General features: G+C 47.5%; 1 long non-coding RNA gene across 3 annotated transcripts in view; it reads right to left on the reverse strand.

Annotated features, from left to right (window-relative positions):
- LOC118969403 (uncharacterized) overlaps positions 1-10,964 on the reverse strand; it is a 38,543-nt gene extending 27,579 nt beyond the window's left edge. For 2 of the 3 annotated variants that reach the window (XR_012122153.1, XR_012122154.1), the window contains exons 1-2: positions 10,827-10,964; positions 10,545-10,639 (exon numbers count right to left, since the gene is read on the reverse strand). This is a non-coding gene — a long non-coding RNA (uncharacterized lncRNA). Of the gene's footprint in view, positions 1-5,826; positions 9,621-10,544; positions 10,640-10,826 lie in introns of those variants that run through there. The other variant, XR_012122155.1, reaches the window with a different exon arrangement.
- Positions 10,965-11,279: the final 315 nt, after the last annotated feature.

Consider the following 11,279-nt stretch of genomic DNA (forward strand, 5'->3'; position numbering starts at 1 on the left):
ATAAATCCTTCCAGGGATTGTTTCACTTCTGTGATCTCTTTCCTGACATCTGTGATCTCCTTCCGGACTTCATCCCACTGCTCTTGCATTTTTCTCTGCATCTCATCCCATTGCTCTTGCATTTTTCTCTGCATCTCTGTCAGCATGTTCATGATTTTTATTTTGAATTCTTTTTCAGGAAGACTAGTTAGGTCTGTCTCCTTCTCAGGTGTTGTCTCTGTGATCTTTGTCTGCCTGTAGTTTTGTCTTTTCATGGTGATAGAGATAGTTTGCAGAGCTGGTACAAGTGACCGCTGGAAGAGCTTCCCTTCTTGTTGGTTTGTAGCCTTTTCCTGGGAGACTAGCGACCTCTAGTGGCTTGTGCTGGGCAGCTGTGCGCAGACAGGGCTTCTGCTTCCTGCCTAGTTGCTTTGGGGTTTATCTCCGCTGTTGCTGTGGGCTTGGCCTGGCTGGGGCTGTTCCTCCAAAATGGTGGAGCCCCGTTGGAGGGGGAGCGGCCAGGAGGCTATTTATCTCCGTAAGGGGCCTCTGTGCTCCCTGCTGCCCAGGGGGTTAGAGTGCCCAGAGATCCCCAGATTCCCTGCCTCTGGTCTAAGTGACCTGTCCTGCCCCTTTAAGACTTCCAAAAAGCACTCTCCAAACCAAAACAACAACAGCAACAATGAGAGAGGGAACAGAAAGAAAAAAAAAAAAAAAAAGGAAAAAACAAGCGATTTTTTTTTTTTTTTTTTTTTTTGTCCTCAGGTGCCGGTCCCAGGCACCCGCTCACTGGTCCTGCTGCCCTGTCTCCCTAGCACCAGGGTCCCTGTCCTTTCAAGGCTTCCAAAAAGCACCCACCCACCGGTCCCGCAGGGAACGAACGCTCGATATTCTTTGTCCTCAGGCACTGGTCCCAGGCACCCGCTCACCAGTCCCGCCGCCCTGCCTCCCTAGCACCGGGGTCCCTGTCCCTTTAAGGCTTCCAAAAAGCACTCACCAAAAAGAGAGAAAAAAAGGGGAAAAACGCGCGATTTCTTCCGTCCTCAGGTGCCGGTCTCAGGCACCCACCCACCGGTCCCACAGGGAAAGACGCGGGATATTCTTTGTCCTCAGGTGCCGGTCCCAGGCACCCGCTCACCAGTCCCGCCGCCCTGCCTCCCTAGCACCGGGGTCCCTGTCCCTTTTAGGCTTCCAAAAAGCACTCGCAGAAAAGAGGGAAAAAAAAAGGGGAAAAACGCGCGATTTCCTCTGTCCTCAAGTGCCGGTCTCAGGTACCCGCCCACTGGTCCCACAGGGAAAAACGTGGGATATTCTTTGTCCGCAGGCGCCGGTCCCAGGCACCCGCTCACCAGTCCCGCCACCCTGCCTCCCTAGCACTGGGGTCCCTGTCCCTTTAAGGCTTCCAAAAAGCGCTCGCCAAAAAGAGAAAAAAAAAAAAAAAGGGGAAAAACGCGCGATTTCCTCCGTCCTCAGGCACTGGTCTCAGGCACCTTCCCGCCAGTCCCGCAGGGAGAAACGTGGGATATTCTTTGTCCTCAGGCGCCGTTCCCAGGCACCTGCTCACCGGTCCCGCCACCCTGCCTCCCTAGCAACGGGGGCCCGTCCCTTTAAGGTTTCCAAAAAGCGCTCGCCAAAAAAAAAAAAACCGCTCCGGTTTCTTTCCACCTGCCGGGAGCCGGGGGGAGGGGCGCTCGGGTCCCGCCGGGCCGGGGCTTGTATCTTACCCCCTTTGCAAGGCGCTGGGTTCTTGCAGGTGTGGATGTGGTCTGGATGTTGTCCTGTGTCCTGTGGTCTCTATTTTAGGAAGATTTTTCTTTGTTATATTTTCATAGCTCTATGTGTTTTTGGGAGGAGATTTCCACTGCTCTACTCACGCTGCCATCCTGGCTCCGCCCCCCTACTGATTCTATTTTGTTGCTGGTAATTGTTCTTTTTAGATTTCCTGTTTCTTCCTTGGTCAGTCTTGGAAGGTTGTATTTTTCTAGGAAGTTGTCCATTTCTTCTAGGTTATCCAGTTTGTTAGCATATAGATTCTCATAGTATTCTCTAATAATTCTTTGTATTTCTGTGGGGTCCATCATGATTTTTTCCTTTCTTGTTTCTGATTCTGTTGATGTGTGTAGATTCTCTTTTTCTCTTAATAAGTCTGGCTAGGGGCTTGTCTGTTTTGTTTATTTTCTCAAAGAACCAGCTCTTGGTTTCATTGATTTTTTTCTGTTGTTTCATTCTTCTCAATTTTATTTATTTCTTCTCTGATCTTTATTATGTCCCTCCTTCTGGTGACTTTGGGCCTCATTTGTTCTTCTTTCTCCAGTTTCAATAATTGTGACTTTAGACTATTCATTTGGGATTGTTCTTCCTTCTTTAAACATGCCTGGATTGCCATATACTTTCCTCTTAGAACTGCCTTCGCTGCATCCCACAGAAGTTGAGGCTTTGTGCTGTTGTCATTTGTCTCCATATATTGTTTGATCTCTGTTTTAATTTTGTCATTGATCCACTGATTATGTAGGAGCATGTTGTTAAGCCTCCATGTGTTTGTGAGCCTTTTTGTTTTCTCTGTACAATTTATTTCTTGTTTTATACATTTGTGGTCTGAGAAGTTGGGTGGTGCAATTTCAATCTTTTTGAATTTACTGAGGCTCTTTTTGTGACCTAGTATATGGTCTATTCTGGAAAATGTTCCATGTGCACTCGAGAAGAATGTGTATCCTGCTGCTTTTTTGTGTAGAGTTCTGTAGATGTCTGTTAGATCCATCTGTTCTAGGGTGTTGTTCAGTGCCTCTGTGTCCTTACTTATTTTCTGTCTGGTGGATCTGTCCTTTGGAGTCAGTAGTGTGTTTAAGTCTCCTAGAACAAATGCATTGCATTCCATTTCTGGAATTCTGTTAGTATTTGTTTCACCTTTAATTCTGTTAGTATTTGTTTCACATATGTTGGTGCTCCTGTGTTGGGTTCATATATATTTATAGTGGTTATATCCTCTTGTTGGACTGACCCCTTTATCATCATGTAATATCCTTTTTATCTCTTGTTACTTTCTTTGTTTTGAAGTCTATTTTGTCTGATACAAGTACTGCAACACCTGCTTTTTCCTTCCTATTGTTTGCACGAAATATCTTTTTCCATCCCTTCACTTTTAGTCTGTGTATATCTTTGGCTTTGAGGTGAGTCTCTTGTAAGCAGCATACAGATGAGTCTTGCTTTTTTATCCATTCTATTATTCTGTGTCTTTTGATTGGTGCATTCAGTCCATTTATATTTAGGGTGATTATTGAAAGATATGTGCTATTGCCATTGCATGCTTTAGATTTGTAGTTACCAAAGGTTCAAGGGTAGCTTCTTTACTGTCTAACTTAACTCGCTTATTAAGCTATTATAAACACAGTCTGATGATTCTTTATTTCTCTCCCTTCTTATTCCTCCTCCTCCATTCTTTATATGTTAGATGTTTTATTCTGTACTCTTTTGTGTTTCCTTTGACTGCTTTTGTGCATAGTTGATTTTATTTTTTGCCTTTAGTTAGTATTTGGTTGGTCTGATTTCTTTGTTGTGATTTTATTTTCTCTGGTGTAATCTATTTAGCCTTAGGAGTGCTTCCATCTAGAGTAGTCCCTTTAAAATATCCTGTAGAGGTGGTTTGTGGGAGGCAAATTCCCTCAACTTTTGCTTGTCTGGGAATTGTTTAATCCCTCCTTCATTTTTAAATGATAATCGTGCTGGATACAGTATCCTTGGTTCAAGGCCCTTCAGTTTCATTGCATTAAATATATCATGCCATTCTCTTCTGGCCTGTAAGGTTTGTGTTGAGAAGTCTGATGATAGCCTGATGGGTTTTCCTTTGTAGGTGACCTTTTTCTCTCTCTGGCTGCCTTTAATACTCTGTCCTTGTCCTTGATCTTTGCCATTTTAATTATTATATGTCTTGGTGTTGTCCTCCTTGGGTCCCTTGTGTTGGGAGATCTGTGGGCTTCCATGGTCTGAGAGACTATTTCCTCCCCCAGTTTGGAGAAGTTTTCAGCAATTATTTCTTCAAAGACACTTTCTATCCCTATTTCTATCTCTTCTTCTTCTGGTACCCCTATAATGCGAATATCATTCCATCTGGATTGGTCACACAGTTCTCTTAATATTCTTTCATTCCTGGAGATCCTTTTATCTCCCTCTGCCTCAGCTTCTCTGTATTCCTGTTCTGTGATTTCTATTCCATTAACGATCTCTTGCACCTCATCCAGTCTGCTCTTAAGTCCTTCCAGAGATTGTTTTATTTCTGTGTTCTCCCTCCTGACTCAATCCCTTAGCTCTTGCATATTTCTCTGCAGGTCCATCAGCATGGTTATGACCTTTAGTTTGAATTATTTTTCAGAAAGATTGGTTATTTCTATCTCCCCAGGCCCTCTCTCAGGGGTTGTCTGGGTAATTCTGGACTGGACAAATTTTTTCTGCCTTTCATGGTGATAGAGGTAGTCGCAGGCAGGTGGCACATGTATCAGCTGGGAGAACAAGGTCCCTTCCTGCTTGCTGGTTGCTTTGCCCTTCTCTGCTGCCTGTGTCAGTTACTCGCACACTGGGACCAGCGTCCAGATCAATCCCCTGAGCCACCGTGGGCGGAGCAGCCCTTGGGGCAGCCCCGTGCCCTGCGGGGAGTGGCGGGCATGCCGGGTGTGCTCTCCTGCAAGAAAGGCACCCCTTTGCACCTTTCCCTGGCCTCCTCTGCCTGCACCAGGCAGCTGCATGCTGGTGGTGGCCTCTGGGTCTGGCCCAGGCAGCTGTGCACCGGTTGGAAACTCTGGGCAGTTGCTATGGGCACGACCACTCTCCAGCTGCTCAGCCATTGTGGTGGGACCGTGCAGCAGGGAAACGAATGGCAGGGTGCTTATCTTGGTGAGGGTCTTCAGAGCTGAGCTGCCTCCCAGGGGGCTGGGGCCCCTGAAATTCCTCAGGATTCCCAACTTTCTGGGTGAGTTGTGCTGGGACGATTCTGTCCAGCTGTGATGCCCTGTCCCTTTAAGACTTTCAAAAAGCACTTGCTTTTCTTTTGTCCCAGGGGAGCCAGTTGTGGAGACCCGCTCACAGATTTTACTTTTACTTTTCCCTAATATCCAGCACACCATGCGATGTGTGTCTGTGCTCCCGGTGCAGATTACCTAGGGCTGGTTATTTAGCAGTCCTGCATCTCCACTCCCTCCCCACTCCGAGTTCGTTCCTCCTGCCAGGGAGCTGTGGGGTGGAGGCACTCTGGTCCCACCAGGCCGCAGCTTTCGTGAGATGCTGAGTTCTCGCAGATGTAGATGTAGCCTGGCTGTTGAAGTATATCCTCTGGTCTCTCTTTTAGGAATAGTTGTATTTGTTGTATTTTCAAAAATATATATGGGTTTGGGAGGAGATTTCTGCTGCCCTACTCACGCCACTATCTTGGCTCCTCCCAGTTTCTTTTTTTAATTAAGGTATCACTGAGGTACAATCTTATGAAGGTTTCACATGATCAACATTGTGGTTTCAACATTCACCCATATTATCAAATCGCCTACACACCCCACTGCAGTCACTGTCCATCAGCGTAGTAAGATGCTAAAGAGTTTTACTTGTCTTCTCCGTGCTATACTGCCTTCCCCATGACCTACCTATATTGTGAGTGCTAATTATAATGCTCCTTAATCCCCTTCTCCCTCCATCCTCACCCTCCCTCCCCCACCTCTCCCCTTTGGTAACCCCTAGTCCCTTCTTGGAGTCTGTGAGTCTGCTGGTGTTTTGTTCCTTCAGTTTTGCTTTGTTGTTAAACTCCACAAATGAGTGAAATCATTTGGTACTTGTCTTTCTCTGCCTGACTTATTTCACTGAGCTCCATCCATGTTGTTGCAAAAGGTAGGATTTGTTTTCTTTTCATGGCTGAATAATATTCCATTGTGTATATGTACCACATCTTCTTTATCCATTCATCTACTGATGGACACTTAGGTTGCTTCCATATCTTGGCTATTGCAAATAGTGCTGCAATAAACATAGGGGTGCATATGTCTTTTTGTTAATTCCACCTCTGGCCATTGTAGATTACTAGCTTTTGGAGAGGTAAGGAGAGCACAACAGAAGGTCCCAGAAGAGCTGGGGCTGGGCCTGGTTTTCACACCTGCTGGCTGGATGGCATCCCTTCATGGGAAAGCTGTGCTGAGCTCAGGAAAGCTGAGGCCAGAACTGCTTCCTCAGCCCTTACCCAGGGCAGAGCCACCTGCGGAGGCAGTCAGCAGAGCTCAATTTGTGTGCCGGAGAGAGTGCTGATGAGGTCTGGGATAGGAAACATCACTCCTGCATAGGCTGCTAATAAACCTCATTTGTGTAAGTGATTGTAAAACACAATGCAAGACATTTTAGGTACCACTGGTTTGTTTAACAAATTATATTTCTGGAGTCAAACATACAGTTTGTTCCTTGTACATACAAGCATAACACAGATTCTGGCTTGGTTTTGAACAAACTGTACAAGTTTGCTTATTAGAAGCTCCTCAAACTACTGGCAACCAGTAGCTGTCAGGTGGTATAGTTCAGCATAATGAAGGAAGTGGAGGGCTGGCTCCTGCACAAGAAGCTTCAGGCACTGCAGGTAAATCCTGAGACCCATATGCCTACCAGCACATAAATATTAGGGACTTAATGGCATGAGTGCAAGCTTTATTTTTCTTCCTGGAGGGCAGTTGATGTTAAGCAAATTAACATGGGCTTTCTTTTTTTTTTTCCTGGTTAGAATTTTTTTTTTTGTATCATTAATCTACAATTACATGAGGAACATTATGTTTACTAGGCTCCCCCCTTCACCAAGTCCCCCCCCACAAGCCCCATTACAGTCACTGTCCATCAGCATAGTAAGATGTTGTAGAATCACTACGTGTCTTCTCTGTGTTGCACAGCCCTCCCCGTGCCCCCACCACCACATTATACATGCTATACATACATGGGCTTTCTTTCGTCTACTCCAGACCCTTGTACTTTACCAGTTGCCTTATTGGTCTGTCCTCCTTAACTCCTAATTAACCACCTTTACACCCACAATTCAAAGACTATAACCTATGGGTTATGGTCTTTCATGCCTTCCTACATATTTTTCTCTCCATTGTTGCACCTTTTCAGCTCCAGGGGGAAAAGGTCTCTTGGCCAGTCTGAATCCTCAGTAGTGCAAGCACCTAACCTAGCACATAGTGGGCATTTGAAAAATGTCGAATGAACACTTGACATGGCCACGTTTGCATAATTTTGCATATCTGGACAGAAGTCAGACGGCTGAGACAGTGACTATCATGGGCTTCCGGGCTTAGTCCACTGTTTATCGTGTTTTAGATTTTAGAGATCTTGTAGGTTTTCTTTCAGAAACAAAAACATCATTTGTTCATTTCAAGAAACTGTTGCTTGTATATAGATAGATTTGTGAACCTGGATGTGCACATGAACTTCAAATTGTACTTTTGTTTCTGTTTTCCTCTGCCAGAGATGGGGGGAAACACCACATTTTTAGCTGCTTCATCTAGCACCTCAAGCATCAGAAGGAAAATGAAAGTGTTGAAATTAGTTTTGGGGCACAGTGCAAAGGAAGGAGCTGTGTACAGTGCAGATTCCCTTGGGAGCTGGGAACTACTGGCTGAGTGGTGAAAAAGGGGTGGCTGAAGCCAAGGAAAACACTGCCCAGGATCACACCTTAGGAGCACCAGGCTCACTGCCAGACATGTGACTCCTTGGCTTTACAAAGGGAGGAATGATAAGCAGAATTAAAGTAAAAATACCATGAGCCACTGGTGATTAAGGGTACTCCCAGTGAGTAAGTTTCTGCAGAAAAACGAAAGATCAAGAAATAGTTAACAAAGAGATATGTCATCAGAAAGAACTCAGGAACACCTATCCACCTCTGTTTAACACATAGAGAGCCTCCTGCAAGCAGTGTTGGAAGAGGGCCAACGCAGTTGCATACTTTGCTGGGGGTGATTGGGGGCGAAATGGAGAGAGGGACAGAGACGTGTGCGGACAAGTCCTACTAATCTCTGCCCTTTATGCTCAGGGTCTTCTAACATTTTCAATGCATGACTGGCTCATTATTGGGGGGTTGAGGGAAGGCTATTCATTCCTTTAATAAAAATTGAGTACCTTTGATGTGGTAGGCAATCATTAAGCCCTGGAAGCTCCAATATGAGTAAGAAAGCCACTTCCTCAAAGATCGCATGGTGTGGTCAGGGAGACAGGAAAACAAACAACACATGAGGGATTAGAAAGGAGAACTACAAAGTATGAAGTTATAATAACCCGGTCAACTTTCCCTCGGGTTCAGTAAGAGTTGACCTTTGATCTGAGACCCAAGGCTGAAAGAGAATGGGCAGTGGGAACTGGAAGAGGGGGTGGGCTCGTGGGACAGTGGGGCTGTTTGTGGGAGGGCTGGGGTCTGACAGAGTCAGGAGGGCCAGTAGCATTGAGTTCTACCAGGCTGGAGCGCAAAGGTTCACAGGAACCGCAGCGGGATGGAGGCTGTGCCTGACGGCAAAATGAGTGGCTCTGGAGAAGCCTGAGCTCCTTCCTGGGGCTGCTGGGCAACTGCTGGGAAAGTCTAGCCAGCCTAGCCTGGCACCAGTCCAGTCACCCCTCCCTGTCCCAGATACCAGAGATGTGTGATGTCCATCATCCTGAAAGTGGCCTCCAGCAGTCATTTGGAACCATGCTGAACCCAGAGCTATTTCTCAAGTGTTTCTGGGACTCCCAGTTAGCAGCGATGCAAACAGCAAGTGTCCAGACCAAAAAATGCAGAAACAATACTACTAGTGATGTGCGCCTACTCACTGGGTATTATACTAACAGTCACGTGTGTGGGACACCATCATACGTGCTTTTTTGCTGTATCTTCCCTCCAACCCAAAGAGCAAGGTAGCAGTGGCACTGCAGGTTTACAGGTGACACAGGCTCAGAAACCTTACTATGTGAGTTGAGAGATGCACATAGTAAGTGATGGAGTTGGGATTTGAATTCACTGTGTTTGACCCAGTAAAGAAGTGGCAAAATTAGGATCGAGAAGAAACAAGAAGTGAAGGTGGAAATAAAAAAGTGGAAATAGGAATGAGAATTTTCAGTTGTGGTAAGGGCAGAAAAATGGAGCCCTCCCAACAATCACTGAAGAGTCAGCACTGCAAAGGCTGAAAGGACTTGAGGTGAGGACGGGGTGGAGGGGGGCAGGGGAGGAACATGGGTCCCCAGAAGGTCTGCAGTGCCAGACCCTGAATTCAGGAAAACGGGTATTGAACTTAGTCACTGCACAGGAGCTCTGCAAGGACCATGGAGAGCTCCTAATATGTGGAAACTGAGGCCAGAGGAGAAATGGCTACAGAGCATCACAGACACAACAGAATACAGGCCTCCCTGCTTCCACACTCCCTGCTGACAGCACCCTAGTTTTGCTCTGGGGAACCACTACCTTTGTCTGGCTAAGCCCCTGGGCTGTGGGTCTAGTCAGCTGGGGCTGCTCTAACAAAAATTCCATAGACTGGTGGCTTGAACACCAAACATTTATTGAACACCAAACATTATTGGAGCTGGAAGTCCAAGACTAAGGAACCAGCAGGTCTGGTGTCTGGTGAGAGCTGCTCCCTGGCTTGCAGACAGCCGCCCTCTGTGCACTGTCACAGGGAGAAGAGGCATGAGCTCTCTGTGTTATCTCCTCTCCTAAAGGCACTGCCCTCTCATGGAGGCTCCACCCTCATGACCTGGTTGCCTCCCAAAGGCCCCATCTCCAAATACTGTCCCACTGGAGATTAGGGTCTTGATTAGAATTTGGTGGAGAGGGGACACAAATATATAGTTGATAATACACATCTTCAGGGGAAGGCAGTCCGCTAATGCCATTCCCTAATGTGCAAGCTAGGATCCAAGTTACACTAAAGACCCCACACAGCCATCCAGGGTGAACCAGGGGCTTCTGCCACTGGGGTCTGGCCTATGTGGGGCCTCCCCTGCCACCACAGCCAGAGAAAAGCTAGGCTGCGTCCTCAAGAGCAAGAACCAGGGCGGGGAGGGAAACTAGGTGTGAGTGACGCTGCTTCAGCTCTGTGTCCGACTGCACCTAGCCTTTCATTGACCACACCACCCTTTTTGGTTTTGTATTTCGTTCTCCATCCTAACTTTGGGAATAACAGCACTACCCACCTCTCCGGGTAGCTGGGGAGAGGAAATGAGAAGGCGCCTGCGCAGCACTTACAGCAGCACCGGGCACCCAGAAGCGCTCACATACAAACTAGTGTTACTACATTGAGCACCTCAGCTGGGTTTTCTGTCACGGACAATACAAAAGCTGGAGCACATCAGTGACCCGTCACTGCCACCACGCCAGGCTGTATTCACAAGATCACCTATCAGGATTTCTCCCAAGAAGATTAAAGCTTGAGGTCTGTGCACTCAAGGGCGACATGTGGGTTAGACGGAAACCATCTAGACACCCATCTGGATGCCCCAGGCCCAGCGGCCACGCGAAAGCAATCCTCCCTCCTCCCGGTCACTGCAGGGCCGCGCACCCAGGAACCCTTCCGACCCGTCCCTCTCCTCGCCTTCAGGCCAGGAAGACACTCCGGTGGCGGTCCTGGGACGGCAGGCCGGGTCCTGGGGGGCTGAGAGACGAACCCTGGGGGCGGCGGGCCTGGTCCTGAGGGGTGTTAACAGCAAGACTGAAGCTTAGCTGTTGCCATGCACGGACTTAATGATTTGAAGCTCGATTTGCAAATAACAGGTGCACAAAGACACCTTTCACAAAGATTAAAAAGGCAGTTTATTGTGTAAGCGGCAGAGAACAGAAAGCAAAGCCAAATTAGTAAGTCATACCACTAACCCACCGTTCACATCACTGGCGACATACAGCACAGGAATGATACATCATTTAGAAGGTAGACCAGCAGCGAGGAACGCGCGACATCAGCCGCAGGGCCAGGCGCTTGCTAGACAAGGCGCTTTCTGCATACAGGCTCGTTTATACATGTCCTGAACAAAGGTGGCCCTGTGCCAACAGAGTGCGTGACTCACTCAGGAGAGAATCCCGGATCTGGCTAGGAACCGGCGCTCATTTCCTAGTACATATAAACATGTCTGCTCTAAGCAGATGTTCCAGATAAATCGTTCCCGGGAGGTTAGCCAGAACTCCCTGGAACAGGCACGCACACACAGGTCATTCCTTGGTCAAGGAACGTGCAGTCGAGGCAACTCTATTAACCCTGTCTTTTCCTTACAAGGGGCGGCGGGCCAGGTCCGGGAGGACTGCGAGCCGGGTCCCAGGAGGCGGCGGGCCCGGC

This window comes from Manis javanica, chromosome 10 (assembly GCF_040802235.1).
Source record: "Manis javanica isolate MJ-LG chromosome 10, MJ_LKY, whole genome shotgun sequence".
NCBI classification, from domain to species: domain Eukaryota; kingdom Metazoa; phylum Chordata; class Mammalia; order Pholidota; family Manidae; genus Manis; species Manis javanica.